Genomic DNA, 19,751 nt, shown 5'->3' with positions numbered 1-19,751 from the left:
TTGAAGATACTGCAAGTGTGGCTTATCATTTTGCTGTATTGCCACCAGTCTAACCTCGAAACTTTTAGCCACAGCATTTGTTAAAATTTTGCGAATTCTTTAATATTAGAAACATATAAATACAATGCAATAAAAACGTCTGTGAGGCTGTTTCAGTCACTGTTCCGTTTTACGTTGCAAAAATAGGATATGAAGTCGAGTAAGACAAAGAAAAACTGTAGTGATGGTCAAGACATCAACTTCAGGCGTGATGTTTGCCTTAAATGGGAATACATAAACCCCACGTCAGATCACATCAAACATCAAGTGAATACAGACTTTTTAAATACTTCATTCTGAAAATGTGGTAGAGAGGCACTTCCTACTGTATTAGAGCTACTAAGAAAAATACGACACACCACATTCCATCAAGAAAAACTATGTGGTGTAAGGCAAGTACTACCTATACATCATTATTGTTTTGAAACCTTTCAAGTGAATAATGAGGAAAATAAAGTTCCAGAGCTGTTTCATTAAAGTGTGACTACATGTAACCGTAACTTACATAGTTCTTTGTTTTAGAAATACTGAATTATGTTTATTTATCAGAGAAGCTTTGAGTCTTTAGTATTCTGTTTCCTAATGCAATAGAAAGTGAACACTTAAGTTCAGAAACTCTTTGTATATCAAATTAATAATTTCAGAAAAACTGACATTGTAGCTTTGTGAATAAAATTCGTACTAACGGAAGATTTAAAATGATTTTAATTTTGACATAAATCTAGTGTAACTGAGTGGAAATTAAAAGTTTATCTTGAAAGTTATTTTTTTTAAATATGGTGTCACTCAGATGGCGTCCTTGGTTTCGGTCATGTTGACACGGCAACACTATGGCTTGCTGCACCAACCCCTTAGAAGAGACAAGTTCTGCACTGTGTCGTCTAGCCGATTTTCACAGACTTCTTCATGAAGATTTACACACATCCTCAGTATTCCATTGCGTGCGGCTTGTTTTTACACTACCATCTCCTTTCTCTGTAGTGCTACCAGTGATTTCAAAGTTTGTTACCCAAAGGTTGATAGAGTAGGAAGACGGCGTGGGAGACCGTGGGATACATTAAACTCTAGATGGAAAGTGCGTTGAGTTCCAACAGAACTATCAGTGCTGTTGAAATACGCCATTACAGCAAATGTATGTTGTGTACTTGAGCGATGATCCATGGCTACTAAACTTTCCACCTATCTACACAACCAAAGTCAAGTCCCTCACTTCTACAATCCCTCACCGTGGTAGCCAGTCAGTTCTCAAATCTTCCCGTTTCACTGCCTTACCCTTCCTTATGTTCACCCCCACAAAAATAAGCATAGTAAAAAAAGCCTCAAACTTACATGGGATCCCAGTCAGGTAACAGTACCACTGAAAGCATTATTGCTAACACTTAAGTGGCCCAACTGGCACCACATGAGCAAACAACATTACTTGTAAATCGCGAAAATAATATGCACGCATGTAGAATGATAAACTGTAGGCAGAGTAGGGTCAAAGAAAGGTAATGAAGTCATATGTAAAATCGGTAAGAAGCTTAAGTAACATAGCGCAGTCAGTATTACAGCAAATAAGAGAAATACACTGGCTATAATGTGGAGGAGGATTACGGTAGTAAACTACTGCACTTTTTAGAATCAAACAGTATTAAAAGAATTTACTGTGACGCCAATAATAAATTTAATAGACAGCTGAAGAAGACACTAACGATGTGTAACTGTATATTAACGTATGATGACGTCACAGAATGCATTATAGTGAATCTGTAAACACATTCATTTCACGCTCGTGACCACGCTCGTGGTATTGCGGTAGCGTTCTAGCTTCCCGCGCACGGGGTTCCGGGTTCGATTCCCGGCGGGGTCACGGATTTTTGCTGCCTCGAGATGACTGGGTGTTGTTGCGTCGTTTTCATCATCATTCATCGCCATTACGGTCGGAGGAAGGCAATGGCAAACCACCTCCACTAAGACCTTGCTTAGTACAGTGGCGCGGGTCTCCCGCATCGTCCCTTACGCTCCTAGGAGTATGGGACCTCGTCATCATCATCATGCTCAAAAAATAAATAAATAAAAATAAAAAAAATTAACCCAGAACACCTATTTGACCTACCAATAATATGATTAATAGCCCAGTACATGGTGTTAGCAAAAAAACTAATGTATTCCTTGTGAAACAGTACACACTGACCATAAAACTGAAAATATAAAAATTCCACGTAATCGTAAATTTATATAACTTAACACATCAAACTCTTATATAAACGGAAGGAGAGGCACACAGCAATCAGTCGGAATCCCATTAGTTTTCATTACTCTTGTCTATCTAGATTTCAACTATAAATGACCATCTTCAATGATAAAATGCAAGGAAAATTACAGAATCAAAATTAATTTATTTTACGTAGAACAATAAATAAAAGACCATGTTATCCAGTAGCAGCTATCCATTCTGGTCAACATATCATTTGAGTTACAATCCAACAAACTCGTGGCAGTACATGTCACCAAACGATCTTACAGGTGCATAGGCAGAAGGAAACTGAGGCGGTTGCTCACAGCAAGTACAACAGCCTCAGTTTACATCATGTAGTGCAAGAAATGTCCACTGTGTTATGAATTAACTAACAGACTTTCATTTCAATACAATATTTTAAAAATCATTTTTTTTTAATATCTAAGATCAAGAAGTATGTTTACATATCACTTTGAAATATTCAAGAACTGCCAACTTACAACATGCTTGCTCATATATTAGTGGTGAAGCGATCCATCAAAACCTATGCAAAGGATCATTAATAGGTCCACACAATTATCGTATACATGATTGTTACATCACTTTAGAAACAAAAATTTAAAAGATTTTGTTGAAGATCATCTTGATAAAATATAGTTACATAAATATATAAACATTTAACATAAATATATAAATATTTCAGAACAGAGACCATTCAAATCATTAAAAAATAACCACTTCAGGTATAAGAAAATCACTCAAGCTAAAGTTTATGAAACAGTAGAACGCCACGAGTTGATCACTCTATACAGGTACTTCTCATTCCAGAAAAAGATTTATCCCCAAGAGGGTTGAGTGGCAATGGGTTCATGACCTGGTGGGGACTTTGGTTGATATATTATTAATGCTCTGGAGCAAAAGCATTTCAGTAGGCTCACTCGAACAGCCAAGAAAGCAGTTTATCATCAAATGTATGTCAATGACATTTTAGTCTTATTTGACTGCACAACAGATGAGAGTAACATATTATGCGTTCATGATTCAACAGATTGCATCAAAAGGTTATATTCACAATGAAAGCAGTAAAAAAGGAAACAATAATTTTTTATCTAAAAATGGACCAACAATTAAAAACCTTGTTGCTAAAATTGGTACAACATGGGCAAATCAATATTACTTGCGAAACAGAATCTTGAAATGTTAACTTCAGCATAGCATCACCATACAACATTGTTGCTTAAGCTATCAATGTCTCTAGGAAATGGATAATACTCTATTGTCATCATACCCTTGATATATTTTAGTTTGCTGTACAGTTGATCCCATTCCATCTCACTGAACTGCACCATTGTACTGCACTGCACTTTCTACATTCTTCTATAGCTTTGAAGTCTATGACAGGTGCTATCTCAATGTTTACATATTTTGAACCATTTGCAGTAAACTGATAAGTAGTGGCGAACAGCAGCTAGATGGATGAATGCCAAGTGCTATACACATACACATGTAAAATCACCTCCTATGGCAATGATGATGATGATGTGGACTGATACCATATAGTCACATTCTAAATTATTTATGGTAGTGGGGACAGTGGTAATTATTTAAACATTAATCATGGTTGACCAACAGCACTCACAGGAGCAGTTCTTCACACAAGAGGTAATCTTGGACACATGGGGAACAAGATGGGGTAAATCCTTTGTCTGCATAAGACCCGTGTAGAGTGGTGACATTGGTGGAGGGGGGACAAGAGAAATCGTTTGTCTGATCAAGAAATGTGAAGAGGCTGGCAGCGCTGCAAGGAGAAGGAAGTGGAGAAAAAAATCCTTTGTCTGCACCAGAAATGCCATCCATCCCCTAGTGTAGGCTCTCCATTGAAAGTCACATAGGGAGAGAAAGACTGGGTAATAATTCCTATTAAGAAGTTCTTCGTGGATATTCCATGAGATCAACTGGGCTGGAGGGTAGGAAGGACCAATACGGATCACTAGATCTACGTGTTAATAATAAGCTGTTCAGTGCGTCAGTTTCCATGTGCCTTTGTACTGTTTTGGGAGGTTTTCTTGAAATAGGGTGGGGGGTGGTGGAGTTAACACCTACTAATAAGGTTGAAGTGAGCAGCTAAATATATATTCCAGTAAGATCTCCTTGCCTCTAAGAGGCATACAGGATGAGATGGTTAAGATAGGCCGTCCTAAATATATCCCCAGGACCAGTAAATATATGGATGTGATTTTTTCTCTAAATTATAGCAGACAATGTGTCGAATTTTCTGATGTCATATGAAATATCAGCTGCCGACTTTATGAAACCGACTTTGTTTTTTAACGAAACTATATACTTCTTTCTCTGGCGCTTGAAAGAGCCTTCAAAGAGTCCTTCGGAGATATATAATAAGCAGAACAGCGCCACAAACCACTGTCACATCTTCACGAAAACAGGTACCATATTCATCCACCCTACTGTACCCAGGGGCAGACCCAGTGTTCGACAATAATAATAATAATAATAATATATTGTTTACTTATAATACAATATAAAATGTGAAATGTTTTACTGTAGTTGTAATTTTTATACATCAGTGTTTGGTACATTGCTTTAGCAAACTTCCAAGACACTGAAATTCAGGGAACTACAGCATCTGAAAAGTATTCAGCAAAAAGTTTGAAAAGTACATGTCATGCATTTTATATGCAAACTACGGGCGTATCCAGAAAGCAAGTCCCGATCTGTCGCGAAATGGAAACCACAGTGAAAATGCGATGAAGCTTTGCATATATGTGTTGAGCACTGTCTCTAGTACGACCTTCGATCGCGTCACGTCGCTCTTTAATGTTTTGGGAGCACAGTTATCACGTAACGTTGCTTAGCGCAATAACGTCTCCAGCCAAGTATGGGTGCCTGCCGATAGGTTTCGCCTGATTTTATGCAACCCACATAGCGTAACCGTCATGCACTTCCTTCTTCATAACAATTCTATCCCGCACGCTGCAGGAGCAATAAAGACCCTCCTTGTGAAATGTGATGTCCAAATTTACGTAGTATAATGTCTCTTATTCTATCCATATCCAAATAATGATAGAGAAACTTATGTACTTCATATCTCGAACGCTTTTTACCAGGAGCGCAAAGGGGCCATACCTGTGGAAATTAAACCTTTCTACTTTTTGTAACAGATAGTAGAGATACGTCAGCACAACAGGCAGCAAGTACATAACCTTGTTATACTTTCCTGCCTTGCTTCTAGATCACATGATTTTATAATACTCCTTACTTCCTTATTCACTATTCTTACCATGAATCGTCTGTCCCTTCTTGCGAGCTGGAAACATTGTGGAGGCAGAGGATATAATTCCAGTGCCTAACGGCTCACCAGTTATTGAACTGTGTATTTTTCTTGACAAAAGAATAAACACAACAAAAAGGTATACAGATATATGTTAATGAAAATGATTATTTACTAACGGAAAGAAATGGAACGCTTGAACGGCAAAAACGAGAAACGAAACACTACTCACTGACAATAAAATTCAGTACACCGTAAGGCTGATTTTTCGGATGGGCAGTACTTTCGCTGCCCATATGCGCCATGCCGAAGTGAGCATATGACAGGACTACCTTCTCCCACTCTCCGCCTCATCCCTCGCACAGTGCTCGCGTGAGCACGAGAAACTGCCAAAACCACAACGCTGCGCGACCTGATGCAGGCGCGTGTCGCGTCCCAGTCGCGTCGTGTCGCAATTGGCGCGGTCCCATTTGAATCTGTGAAGTTTGCGCGGCCCCATTTGAATCTGTGAAGTTACAAAAAAGCGCGTTGCGCTGTGCCTCGCCACACGCGCTATACGCGTCTCAATTTGCGCCTAGCCAGTGTGGCATTGGTGTCTTCCGCGCTTGTCGCGATAGGACACACGACTCTTTTCGATCGGGAGGCCAGCCTCATTCTTTACATTCATGAGAGCTAGTGCCATCACTGGGAACTGGAGTAGAGATTGTTAACGATTCAGTGGTGTCATCTATCGTTCCTAGGAAGTGAAAGAAGCATACATTTGTTGTAAAAGTGGTGGTCATCCTGTTCTTTGATTAATGGGTCCTATTGCTTGTTGATTTCAAGGGGCCTGGTGTCTCCATCACAAGGGTTCAAAAAATGGCTCTGAGCGCTATGGGACTTAACATCTGAGGTCATCAGTCCCCTACAACTTAGAACTACTTAAACCTAACTAACCTAAGGACATCACACACAACCATGCCCGAGACAGGATTCAAACCTGCGACCGTAGCGGTTTCGCGGTTCCAGACTGTAGCGCGTAGAACCGCACGGCCTCTCCGGCCGGCCCCATCACAAGGGGACGGTACTGCACAACACTGGAAAAGTTGCGACTTGCAATTAAGGTGAAACGTCCGGGAAAACTGCGACAAAGGCTGGTGCTGCTGCTTCATGTTAATCCACATCCCCATATTGCAAATGTCGTAACGCAGGAGTTACGCCAACTCAAGTGGGAGGCTCTCGAGCACCTGCCCTATAGTTCTGATCTCTGTCCATGAAATTATCACGACTGCGGCCTCTTAAAGATGGCCTGGAAGGGCCGACAATTCCTGTCGGACGAGGATGTGTGGCAGATAGTTACAGACTTCTTCACACAGCAGGACACGGTCTTTACCGAACAGATATCTTGGGTGGAATGGTTGCGTCAATTCTCACGGCGGTTTTACCTGACTGGCATTCTGATTGTGGACTGTATGCCCTTCGAACATAAACTGTTTGATCGCAGTTTTACATAATTATAAATTTTTGGTCGAATAAACAAAACCAGAATGAAATAATACTCGTATGAAGCCTAGATTATACCATGCTATTTGCTTAATGAGAAATAATGCGAACTGAGCTTGCCTAAAATGGCTCGAAGCACTATGGGACATAACATCTGAGGTCATCAGTCCCCTAGACTTAGAACTACTTAAACCTAACTAACCTAAGGACACCACACACATATCCGTGGGCGAGGCAGGATTCGAACCTGCGACCGTAGAAGGCGCGCGGTTTCGGACTGAAGCGCTTAGAACCACTCGGCCACAGAGGCCGGCGAGCTTGCCTATGTTTGATGCTAAATTAGGTTATAATTAGAGGTTTTAGGAAAAGATATCTCAAATATTATTTTGAAATATACCTCACTGCATATATCACAAAAATAATTGCATGTTAACAACATTCATAAAAAATCACATGTGTTCATGCTTTCTATGTCTATATCACTCGCTACTACATGCTATGTTTCTCTTACAGTGTAATCTTCAGTCTGTGTAACTGCTAAATACCGTACACGTTGATACAGTCAGCTCAAGTGTCTAATTGCTGTGTTCTCTAATTTCTTCTAGCATTAATGATGTAGCTGAAATCTAGCTAGATCTGCAATAAAATACGCGACTGTTTGCTGCGTTCATCCCTGGTTATAATCATTTCACAGTCGGTGGACACAACGGTTCCTAAACGCATCTAACCATGCGAACAGCGGCGTTTGGAATGATACGGTGATTGGGAAGCATGGGCTGCTGACGAATAGCGTTGCACTGTGTTCAGCAATAAATCGCGGTTCTCCACTAATCCAGACAACTGTCGTCGGCAGGTATAGTGGGAAGCCGGCCGGTGTGGCCGTGCGGTTCTAGGCGCTGCAGTCTGGAACCGCGTGACCGCTACAGTCGCAGGTTTGAATCCTGCCTCGGGCATGGATGTGTGTGATGTCCTTAGGTTAGTTAGGTTTAATTAGTTCTAAGTTCTAGGCGACTGATGACCTCAGAAGTTAAGTCGCATAGTGCTCAGAGCCATTTGAACCAATTACAGACTTGTCAGTTTGCTAAACGCATTACCATACAGAACGTGGCCTATCGGTGTGGCTCGCGCTGCAGCAGATGACCGGGACTTTCAGCTGCAAGGGACGCCACACAGCGGCTGCTGCGTCAGCTGTCACATTGTGGAAGCGGCCGAAACCTCATTACCAGTATGCGTGCGAACCGCGGCACGACGGAGCTGCCTTCCGCCACTGCCGTCACACAGTAGTCAGAAGGTGCGAACAGCCGCTCCGACATGCGGCGCATCTGTAATCTGACACAACTCCTCGTCTGCCGGTGCAGCGTAGAAGCCTGCATTAAGCCTGTTCAGCAAAGGCTCTTCACCTCATCGTCCTTCTAAAAATGCCTGCCACTCAATGGATTCTGCTACATCTACATAGATACTCCGCAGCCCATCGTACGGCGGGTGACAGAAGGCATCACGTACCACTACCAGTCATTTCCTTTCCTGTTCCACTCTCAAACAGAGCAAGGAAAAAACGACCATCTATGTGCCTCCGTATGAGCCTTGATTTCTCGCCTCTTTTCTTCGTGGTCCTTACGCGTAATGTACGCTACTGGTCATTAAAAATGCTACACCAAGAAGAAATGCAGATGATAAACGGGTATTCATTGGACAAATACATTATACTAGAACTGACATGTGATTACATTTTCATGCAATTTGGGTGCATAGATCCAGAGAAATCAGTACCCAGAAGAACCACCTCTGGCCGTAATAACGGCCTTGATACGCCTGGGCATTGGGTCAAACAGAGCTTGGATGGCGTGTACAGGTACAGCTGCCCATACAGCTTCAACACGGTACCACAGTTCAACAAGAGTAGCGACTGTCGTATTGTGACGAGCCAGTTGCTCGCCCACCATTGACCAGACGTTTTCAATTGGTGAGAGATCTGGAGAATGTGCTGGCCAGGGCAGCAGTCGAACGTTTTCTGTATCCAGAAAGGCCCGTACAGGATCTGCAACATGCGGTCGTGCATTATCCTGTTGAAATGTAGGGTGTCAAGGGATCGAATGAAGGGTATAGCCACGGGTCGTAACACATCTGAAATGTAACGTCCACTGTTCAAACGGCCTTCAATGGCAACAAGAGGTGACCGATACGTGTAACCAATGGCACCCCTTACCATCACGGGGGGGGGGGGGGGGGGGGGGATACGGCAGTATGGCGAAGACGAATACACGCTTCCAATGTGCGTTCACCGTGATGTCGCCAAACACGGATGCGACCATCATGATGCTGTAAACAGAACCTGGATTCATCCGAAAAAATGACGTTTTGCCATTCGTGCACCCAGGTTCGTCGTTGAGTACACCATCGCAGTCGCTCCTGTCTGTGATGTAGCGTCAAGGGTAACCGCACAGACATTGTCTCCGAGCTGATAGTCCATGCTGCTGCAAACGTCGTCGAACTGTTCGTGCAGATGGTTGTTGTCTTTCAAACGTCCCCATCTGTTGACTCAGGGATCGAGACGTGGCTGCACGATCCGTTACAGCCATGCGGATAAGATGCCTGTCATCTCGACTGCTAGTGATACGAGGCCATTGGGATCCAGCACGGCGTTCCGTATCACCCTCCTGAACCCACCGATTCCATATTCTGCTAACAGTCATTGGATCTTGACCAACGCGAGGAGCAATGTCGCAATACGATAAACCGCAACCGCGATAGACATTATCAAAGTCGGAAACTTGATGGTACGCATTTCTCCTCCTTACACGAGGCATCACAACAACGTTTCACCAGGCAACGCCTGTCAACTGCTGTTTGTGTTTGAGAAATCGGTTGGAACTTTCCTCATGTCAGCACGTTGTAGGTGTCGCCACCGGCGCCAACCTTGGTTCAAAATGGTTCAAATGGCTCTGAGCACTATGGGACTTAACATCTGTGGTCATCAGTCCCCTAGAACTTAGAACTACTTAAACCTAAATAACCTAAGGACGTCACACACATCCATGCCCGAGGCAGGATTCGAACCTGCGACCGTAGCAGTCGCGCAGTTCCGGACTGAGCGCCTAGAACCGCTAGACCACCGCGGCCGGCCGGCGCCAACCTTGTGTGAATGACTTGAAAAGCTAATCATTTTCATATCACAGCATCTTCTTTTTGTCGGTTAAATTTCGCGTCTGTATCACGTTATCTTCGAGGTGTAGCAATCTTAATGGCCAGTAGTGTATGTTGGAGGCAGTAGAATCTGCAGTCAGCTTCAACTGCCGCTTTTCTAAATTTTCTCAACAGTGTTCTTCGAAAAGAGTGTCGAGTTTCTTCCAAGGATTCCCATCTGAGTTCTCGAAGCATGTCCGTAACACTCGCGTATTGTTCCAACTTCCAGCAAAAATCTAGCAGCATACCTCTGAATTGCTTCGATCTCTTCCATTAAGCAGACCGGATACTCGAGCAGTACTTGAGTACAGGTCGTACTAGCGTCCTACACTCCTGGAAATTGAAATAAGAACACCGTGAATTCATTGTCCCAGGAAGGGGAAACTTTATTGACACATTCCTGGGGTCAGATACATCACATGATCACACTGACAGAACCACAGGCACATAGACACAGGCAACAGAGCATGCACAATGTCGGCACTAGTACAGTGTATATCCACCTTTCGCAGCAATGCAGCCTGCTATTCTCCCATGGAGACGATCGTAGAGATGCTGGATGTAGTCCTGTGGAACGGCTTGCCATGCCATTTCCACCTGGCGCCTCAGTTGGACCAGCGTTCGTGCTGGACGTGCAGACCGCGTGAGACGACGCTTCATCCAGTCCCAAACATGCTCAATGGGGGACAGATCCGGAGATCTTGCTGGCCAGGGTAGTTGACTTACACCTTCTAGAGCACGTTGGGTGGCACGGGATACATGCGGACGTGCATTGCCCTGTTGGAACAGAAAGTTCCCTTGCCGGTCTAGGAATGGTAGAACGATGGGTTCGATGACGGTTTGGATGTACCGTGCACTATTCAGTGTCCCCTCGACGATCACCAGTGGTGTACGGCCAGTGTAGGAGATCGCTCCCCACACCATGATGCCGCGTGTTGGCCCTGTGTGCCTCGGTCGTATGCAGTCCTGATTGTGGCGCTCACCTGCACGGCGCCAAACACGCATACGACCATCATTGGCACCAAGGCAGAAGCGACTCTCATCGCTGAAGACGACACGTCTCCATTCGTCCCTCCATTCACGCCTGTCGCGACACCACTGGAGGCGGGCTGCACGATGTTGGGGCGTGAGCGGAAGACGGCCTAACGGTGTGCGGGACCGTAGCCCAGCTTCACGGAGACGGTTGCGAATGGTCCTCGCCGATACCCCAGGAGCAACAGTGTCCCTAATTTGCTGGGAAGTGGCGGTGCGGTCCCCTACGGCACTGCGTAGGATCCTACGGTCTTGGCGTGCATCCGTACGTCGCTGCGGTCCGGTCCCAGGTCGACGGGCACGTGCACCTTCCGCCGACCACTGGCGACAACATCGATGTACTGTGGAGACCTCACGCCCCACGTGTTGAGCAATTCGGCGGTACGTCCACCCGGCCTCCCGCATGCCCACTATACGCCCTCGTTCAAAGTCCGTCAACTGCACATACGGTTCACGTCCACGCTGTCGCGGCATGCTACCAGTGTTAAAGACTGCGATGGAGCTCCGTATGCCACGGCAAACTGGCTGACACTGACGGCGGCGGTGCACAAATGCTGCGCAGCTAGCGCCATTCGACGGCCAACACCGCGGTTCCTGGTGTGTCCGCTGTGCCGTGCGTGTGATCATTGCTTGTACAGCCCTCTCGCAGTGTCCGGAGCAAGTATGGTGGGTCTGACACACCGGTGTCAATGTGTTCTTTTTTCCATTTCCAGGAGTGTATATGCGGTCTCCTTAACAGATGAACCACACTTTCCTACAATGCTCTCAATAAACAGAAGTCGACCATTCGCCTTCCCTACCACAATCCTCATTTGCTCGTTCCATTTCACATCACTTTCATTATGCCCAGATGACTGTGTCAAGCAGGACACTATTAATGCTGTATCCGAACATTACGGGTTTGGTTTTCCTGCTCATCTGCACTAACTTAAATTTTTCTACATTCATACCTAGCCGCCAGTCATCATACCAACTACAAATTTTGTCAAAGTCATCTCGCATCCTCCTACTTCGACATCTTATTGTCCACCACAGCATCATCAGCAAGCAACTAAAGACTGCTGCCCACCCTGTCCGCCATATCATTTATGTACGCCCATCGCACTTCCATGATGCACTCCTGATGATGCCTTGCTCTGATGAACGTCCGGCATCGAGGACAATATATTGGGTTTTATAACTTGATAAGTGTTCGAGCCACTCAGACATCTGTGAACCTACTCCATGCTCTTGTACCTTCTTTAACAGCCTGCAATGAAGCACCATGTCAAACGCATTGGAAGAGAGGGGAAGAAGTCGATGGGTGCCATGTTAGGAGAATATAGGGGGCGAGACAAAATTGGATGTTCAAATAAACAGAAAATGTGACTGCGTCCTGTGCAGAGTGAGCTGGGCTTTGTATGCAAAATCATCCCTTTGGACAGCTTCCCGCGATGCTTACTCTTGACAGCTCCAAATAAACTCGTCAGGAGATTTCGGTAATATGCTTCTGTGACGGTTTGCCCCTTACAAGTACAATATGTCAGCATCACACCACTGCAGTCCCAAAAGCACTTAGCATCAGATGATGGTTAGGGCATTGTCTTTCTTGCCCATGGTGAGCCCACATGGCCTCGGGCATGGATGTGTGTGATGTCCTTAGGTTAGTTAGGTTTAAGTAGTTCTAAGTTCTAGGGGACTGATGACCACAGCACTTGAGTCCCATAGTGCTCAGAGCCACTTTTTTGAACCCACATGTTTCCCTAAGTTCTCTACTCTGCTTTTTCTCTGGGTTGTGGAGATGCACTCAGATCATCCATGGTGATTAGGCGGCTTAAGAAGCCTTCTACGTTCGCCTCACATAGCTGAAACATTTCTGCAACTACCTCGGTTCGGCAGGCTTCCTCTTCATTCCCGGTTCCTCACAGACGGATGATCTGCCACTTTGTTCTTTGTCATTCAGACTTGGTTGACCACTCTGGAGCGTCTGCACCGCCTAATGGTGTACTGTTGTCGTACCTTTCCAACAACTCAGCATGGATGTAGCTTGTTGAAGACAGCAACCAGCTACTGTTAATAATGCTATTTATTTAAGTACGAGGGCTATTCCGAAAGTAAGGTCCGATAGGTCGCGAAATGGAAACCACGGTAAAAATCAAAAATGTTTTATTTGCAACAGTTAGATACACCTTGCAGCTACTTATCTCCATAGTCGCCGACCCGACTTAGACGTGTATCGTAGCGTTGTACCAACTTTCCCATACCCTCGCTATAGAAGGCAGCCGCCAGTGCTCTCCGCCAATTCTCTACGCTGGCCTACGGCTCGTTGTCTTGTGCCGAAATGTTGTCTTCATAACCAGCGGTTCATGTGACCTGAGCTGAAACTCAGAGGGAGACAATTACGGGCTGTATTGTGGGTAATCTCACATTTCCATTTGAAAACGATGCAGGAGCATCTTCATTGCCCCTGCAGAATGCGGCTGAGAATTGTCTTGAAGACGAAACAGCACGACAGTTATGTAATGTTAGCTGCATAGCTTCAGGGGAAATTTCTCACCAGGCCCCCGTACTTGGCGGCAGACACTATTTTCTAGACATCTTTACGCACTCACTGCGAGCTCAGAAATGAGAAGAGCGACGTGATGCTAACTGGGGTTATACTAGAGACACTACCCAACACATCTGTGCAAAGCTTTATCGGATTTTCATAGTCGTTTCCATTTCGTGACCGATCGGACCTTACTTTCGGAATAGCCCTCGTAAATAGCACCGTAACCGATTTCGAACTGACAAGTTCATCATCAGACGGCTGCTCAGAAGACTTACAAGATGCAGTTTTAAATTATATGCACACCAGCCAGCGTCGACACACAGTTGGGCGGGTCGCGGCTACGGTCTGCGAGCGGTTCGCCCGACCAGTCGGGCTGTGAATCGGCATTGTTACAGAGACTCAGATGGATCAGTCATCAGTATGTGGGATTGCCAGCTTTCGTCCAGGATTCATCCATGGCAGTCCAGTCGTGTGACTGTAAACGGTGCACTCTAAACGGTGCACACTAGGCAACAAAAGCTTCTAGCACTCTGCCGTGGATAGATTGCGCTCGATAGTCAGTCACTTCTGATTTCTTAAAATCTGGTTCTGGCGAGAGTTGTCACTCCTTAAGTCAAAAATTACCAATTTATTTATTTAATCTCTCTTGTTGTTGCTCAGACCATGGTGGTTCACTGTCTGATTCATTAACTTCACTCCATGGACAGTGTACATTTCATTTCATTATTTATTTACAAATAACTACTCTAAGTTTCATACATTAACATATATTCATCACAACAGTAAACTATGAAAACTAGTTTCTAGGAAATTCTTGCCTCTAGGACTTCCTATCACATTCAGTGACTCACAAAGATAGTGGCCCAGACAATTCGGAAAACATATTTAAACAAAACTGAATTTAAATGTGGAATTAAGTTCCACTCTCCTAGGAACTTGAAACGTTCTACTGCTTCACTACGTCTTTATTAAGACTTAAAGTAAACCTAACATCTTATGCCTGTAAATTAATGATCATACCAGCTGTCTGTACAGAAAACATCACCGGTCATCATCAGTTTACTTAAAATTTAACAGAAGCAGACATGAGCCCTTTGCCCTGGCAGAGGAAATAGTAAAGCGATCTGCGCTTAATTGTTTTACATATTCACTGATATGCCGACACGTAAACCTTTCTATAAATAACTAGTATGTCTTGGAACGCAAAAACAAAGAAAACTGTAATGCAAGCTCGTTCTCTCATTGTGATGACTTAGCAACAGCTGATACTACTAATCATGAGGCACGGGAGTACATACTGGGTCCAATAAGTTACTGTAGAATGGCGCGAAATGGATCATTGTGCTAATGAAAGTTTTCTCTCTTCCCTATTGGTTTCTGGACGGTGTCAGTTGAGCAAGGACCCCTCTCTGACATCAGTAAAATGTTTGTAGGCTCGTGTCAGAACGTATTTACGCCATATCACTTTCACAACGTGTCATTTACCTCACGGGCAAAAACATACGTTTTTCCGGTTTCCTGCAGCACACTGGTCTGTTACAACGGTTTCACACATTTGACGGATCCTACACCATTTGGCAGAGTCATCTCTGAGAGAGAAGGACTACCTTCAGCTATTTGGGGTATTTGCTGGAATCTGAACAGTATACAGTACTCTGCCTACTATCACTCATAAACAGAAACACGTTTTGTGGGACATTAACCCTTTCACGACTGGAATTAGTGAAATCAAGTTGGGATTTGCATGACCACCAATGGCCTGGGACGACACAATGGCTGAATTTCAAGACTCAGTCTCACCGCATTCTCCAAGACCTAATGCCTTATAACTATACTTCAAGTAAAATACTACACGCTCAGTGCATTATAGCCCCATTGAAATAACACGTAGATAAATAGACATTTCTTTAAATAAACCATAACTCTAGTGCAATATAGCTAGAGGATAAAAGGAGTATCTAATTTAGATAATTCTTTCTTTGCTTTATTGAAAAATTTCTTCAGGTTAGTTATGTCCTGAAATTCTTTTTCAGAAACGTTCTCCAGATCTTCAAACAAGTTTGAATGGTCAGCTACGACTTTCTTGATTTTGTAAGGATCATCAAATGGAAAACAGAATTTTGCTACTTTGTTCCCAATAAATCGGACCATGGATGGTTCCGAACAAGAACAAATCCCACAAGCAGTACCATCTTCTCCTCCCAATCCATATCAGATGGCTGTAGTGGACCCACCATTTCTCCATTCAGTACTGTAATCTGAGTGATGTACATTAATTTGTCGGGAGGGTACATTGTTGAATCAAGAGCCAACTTGTTAATTATTTCTGCAGGATGAACTCCACCCACTTAGAATGTCGTTCATTGGAACTTATTCAGGCTAATTTTCCAATATCTCAGAAACACCATTCTCGTGGGTTTCTGGCAACATGCTAGAAACTAGTCCTGTATACTATAGTGTTCCATTATAGCATATAATTGTAGGTGCAATTCAAGATCAATATCAGCAGGAACACCTTCACATCAGGCCAGAAACCTAAACGAAAAGCTGAGAAGTACTGGCTGGAATCTGAAGTGATGCTTCTTTACAAAAAGAAAGATCTACTCAACAAAAAACTTATGAACATAAACCTAGAATTAGCTAATCATTTTAACAATTATATTTTACTTACAATTCTAGATGGCAACGGCCTTGCCGCAGTGGATACACCGGTTCCCGTGAGATCACCGAAGTTAAGCGCTGTCGGGCGTGGTCGGCACTTGGATGAGTGACCATCCAGGCCACCATGCGCTGTTGCCATTTTTCGGGGTGCACTCAGCCTCGTGATGCCAATTGAGGTGCTACTCGACCGAATAGTAGCGGCTTCAGTCAAGAATACCATCATAACGACCGGGAGAGCGGTGTGCTGACCCCACGCCTCTCCTATCCGCATCCTCCACTGAGGATGACACGGCGGTCGGATGGTCCCGGTAGGCCACTCGTGGCCTGAAGATGGAGTGCTTTTTACAATTCTAGATTATAATGAATGAATATATGATCACTCTTAATCAGTCCCAATAAACATCAAATTGAAATTGAGCAGCCACACTCTCAAAATGCAAACTACAGGCGTATCCAGAATGCAAGTCCCGATCTGTCGCGAAATGGAAACCACAGTGAAAATGCGATGAAGCTTTGCATATATGTGTTGAGCACTGTCTCTAGTACGACCTTCGATCGCGTCACGTCGCTCTTTGATGTTTTGGGAGCACAGTTATCACATAAAGTTGCTTAGCGCAATACCGTCTCCAGCCAAGTATGGGTGCCTGCCGATAGGTTTCGCCTGATTTTATGCAACCCACATAGCGTAACTGTCATGCACTTCCTTCTTCATAACAATTCTTTCCCGCGCGCTGCAGGAGCAATAAAGACCCTCCTGCAGCGTTTTCGATGGGAAGTGTGTGATAACCCACCGTACAGCCCGGACGTGGCTCCCTCTGATTTTCGCCTCTGCTCACAAGAACCGCTGGCTATAAAGGTAACATTTTGGCACAGACAAAGAGCTGCAGACCAGTCTAGAAAATTGGTGGAAAGCACAGGCGGCTGCCTTCTACGACGAAAGTGTTGGTAAGTGTGTACAACGCCGCGACGAAGTCGGAGTGGCAACTATGTAATGAAATAGCTGAAAGTTTTACCTAACTGTCGCAAGTAAAACATTACTGATTTTCACTGTGATTTCCATTTCGCGACCGATCGGAACTTACTCTCTGGACAACCCTCGTATAACAGTGGCAAACTCTCAAAACTTGAATGTTATTGTCTAGAAGAACTGCTGGAAGGAACAGACTTAATTGCTAAAGCCATAAAAGAGAAAGTTTACAGAAAAAAATTTGATGTATTTGGAAATTCAAGAGCATCCCTCCGTTGTATCTGTCAAATTACTGGCTGGAGAAAGAATTAGAAGAGTCCACTGTAGATTTAGGTTATAAGATAACATTAAGGTGGATGTTATTAAAACCACACCAGACAATAATAAACAAAGAATGGTTTTCTGTGTGTAAATGCACACTCCTGGAAATTGAAATAAGAACACCGTGAATTCATTGTCCCAGGAAGGGGAAACTTTATTGACACATTCCTGGGGTCAGATACATCACATGATCACACTGACAGAACCACAGGCACATAGACACAGGCAACAGAGCATGCACAATGTCGGCACTAGTACAGTGTATATCCACCTTTCGCAGCAATGCAGCCTGCTATTCTCCCATGGAGACGATCGTAGAGATGCTGGATGTAGTCCTGTGGAACGGCTTGCCATGCCATTTCCACCTGGCGCCTCAGTTGGACCAGCGTTCGTGCTGGACGTGCATACCGCGTGAGACGACGCTTCATCCAGTCCCAAACATGCTCAATGGGGGACAGATCCGGAGATCTTGCTGGCCAGGGTAGTTGACTTACACCTTCTAGAGCACGTTGGGTGGCACGGGATACATGCGGACGTGCATTGTCCTGTTGGAACAGCAAGTTCCCTTGCCGGTCTAGGAATGGTAGAACGATGGGTTCGATGACGGTTTGGATGTACCGTGCACTATTCACTGTCCCCTCGACGATCACCAGTGGTGTACGGCCAGTGTAGGAGATCGCTCCCCACACCATGATGCCGCGTGTTGGCCCTGTGTGCCTCGGTCGTATGCAGTCCTGATTGTGGCGCTCACCTGCACGGCGCCAAACACGCATACGACCATCATTGGCACCAAGGCAGAAGCGACTCTCATCGCTGAAGACGACACGTCTCCATTCGTCCCTCCATTCACGCCTGTCGCGACACCACTGGAGGCGGGCTGCACGATGTTGGGGCGTGAGCGGAAGACGGCCTAACGGTGTGCGGGACCGTAGCCCAGCTTCATGGAGACGGTTGCGAATGGTCCTCGCCGATACCCCAGGAGCAACAGTGTCCCTAATTTGCTGGGAACTGGCGGTGCGGTCCCCTACGGCACTGCGTAGGATCCTACGGTCTTGGCGTGCATCCGTGCGTCGCTGCGGTCCGGTCCCAGGTCGACGGGCACGTGCACCTTCCGCCGACCACTGGCGACAACATCGATGTACTGTGGAGACCTCACGCCCCACGTGTTGAGCAATTCGGCGGTATGTCCACCCGGCCTCCCGCATGCCCACTATACGCCCTCGCTCAAAGTCCGTCAACTGCACATACGGTTCACGTCCACGCTGTCGCGGCATGCTACCAGTGTTAAAGACTGCGATGGAGCTCCGTATGTCACGGCAAACTGGCTGACACTGACGGCGGCGGTGCACAAATGCTGCGCAGCTAGCGCCATTCGACGGCCAACACCGCGGTTCCTGGTGTGTCCGCTGTGCCGTGCGTGTGATCATTGCTTGTACAGCCCTCTCGCAGTGTCCGGAGCAAGTATGGTGGGTCTGACACACCGGTGTCAATGTGTTCTTTTTTCCATTTCCAGGAGTGTATATGTAAAAGCTGCTGAAAATTCTGTAGAAGAATGCTTGTTTTCAGATCCTCTCTACCCTGCCATGAAATACAAAAAAGACTTCTGTTTTGATGATCTATGTGTATAGGAGGTGGGTGGTTAGATGATCTTGAAAACTAGTTGTGACTAGGTAACTGAAGGACAAGGTAACCCTCGTTTCTAACGTACGTGACCAATCGCTTGCAAAAGTCCTAAACATATAATTCTATTATGGAAGTTCCAAAGGGCGTACAAGCAGGAGAGGTGTTCACCCAGGAAGATGTGCAATATTATAACAATAGAATTATGCTATAAATAAGCGATAAAATTAAAATCACTGAATGCTCGCATGTAGAAGAACTGCTGGAAGGTACAGAGCTAACATTTAAAACCATAAAAGAGATAATTTACAGGAAAAAAATTAGAAATGTTTTGAAATTCGAGAACATCCCTCCTTTGTATCTGACAAATTATTAGATGGAGAAAGAATTGGAAGAGTCCAATGCA

At 44.8% G+C, this 19,751-nt stretch overlaps 1 pseudogene; it reads left to right on the top strand.

Annotated features, from left to right (window-relative positions):
* The first annotated feature begins 16,457 nt into the window (after positions 1-16,457).
* On the top strand, positions 16,458-16,575 carry LOC126250267 (5S ribosomal RNA; annotated as a pseudogene).
* Positions 16,576-19,751: the final 3,176 nt, after the last annotated feature.

Source organism: Schistocerca nitens, chromosome 3 (genome assembly GCF_023898315.1).
Source record: "Schistocerca nitens isolate TAMUIC-IGC-003100 chromosome 3, iqSchNite1.1, whole genome shotgun sequence".
Lineage (NCBI taxonomy): Eukaryota > Metazoa > Arthropoda > Insecta > Orthoptera > Acrididae > Schistocerca > Schistocerca nitens.
This window is presented reverse-complemented; position numbering and strand designations above follow the sequence as displayed.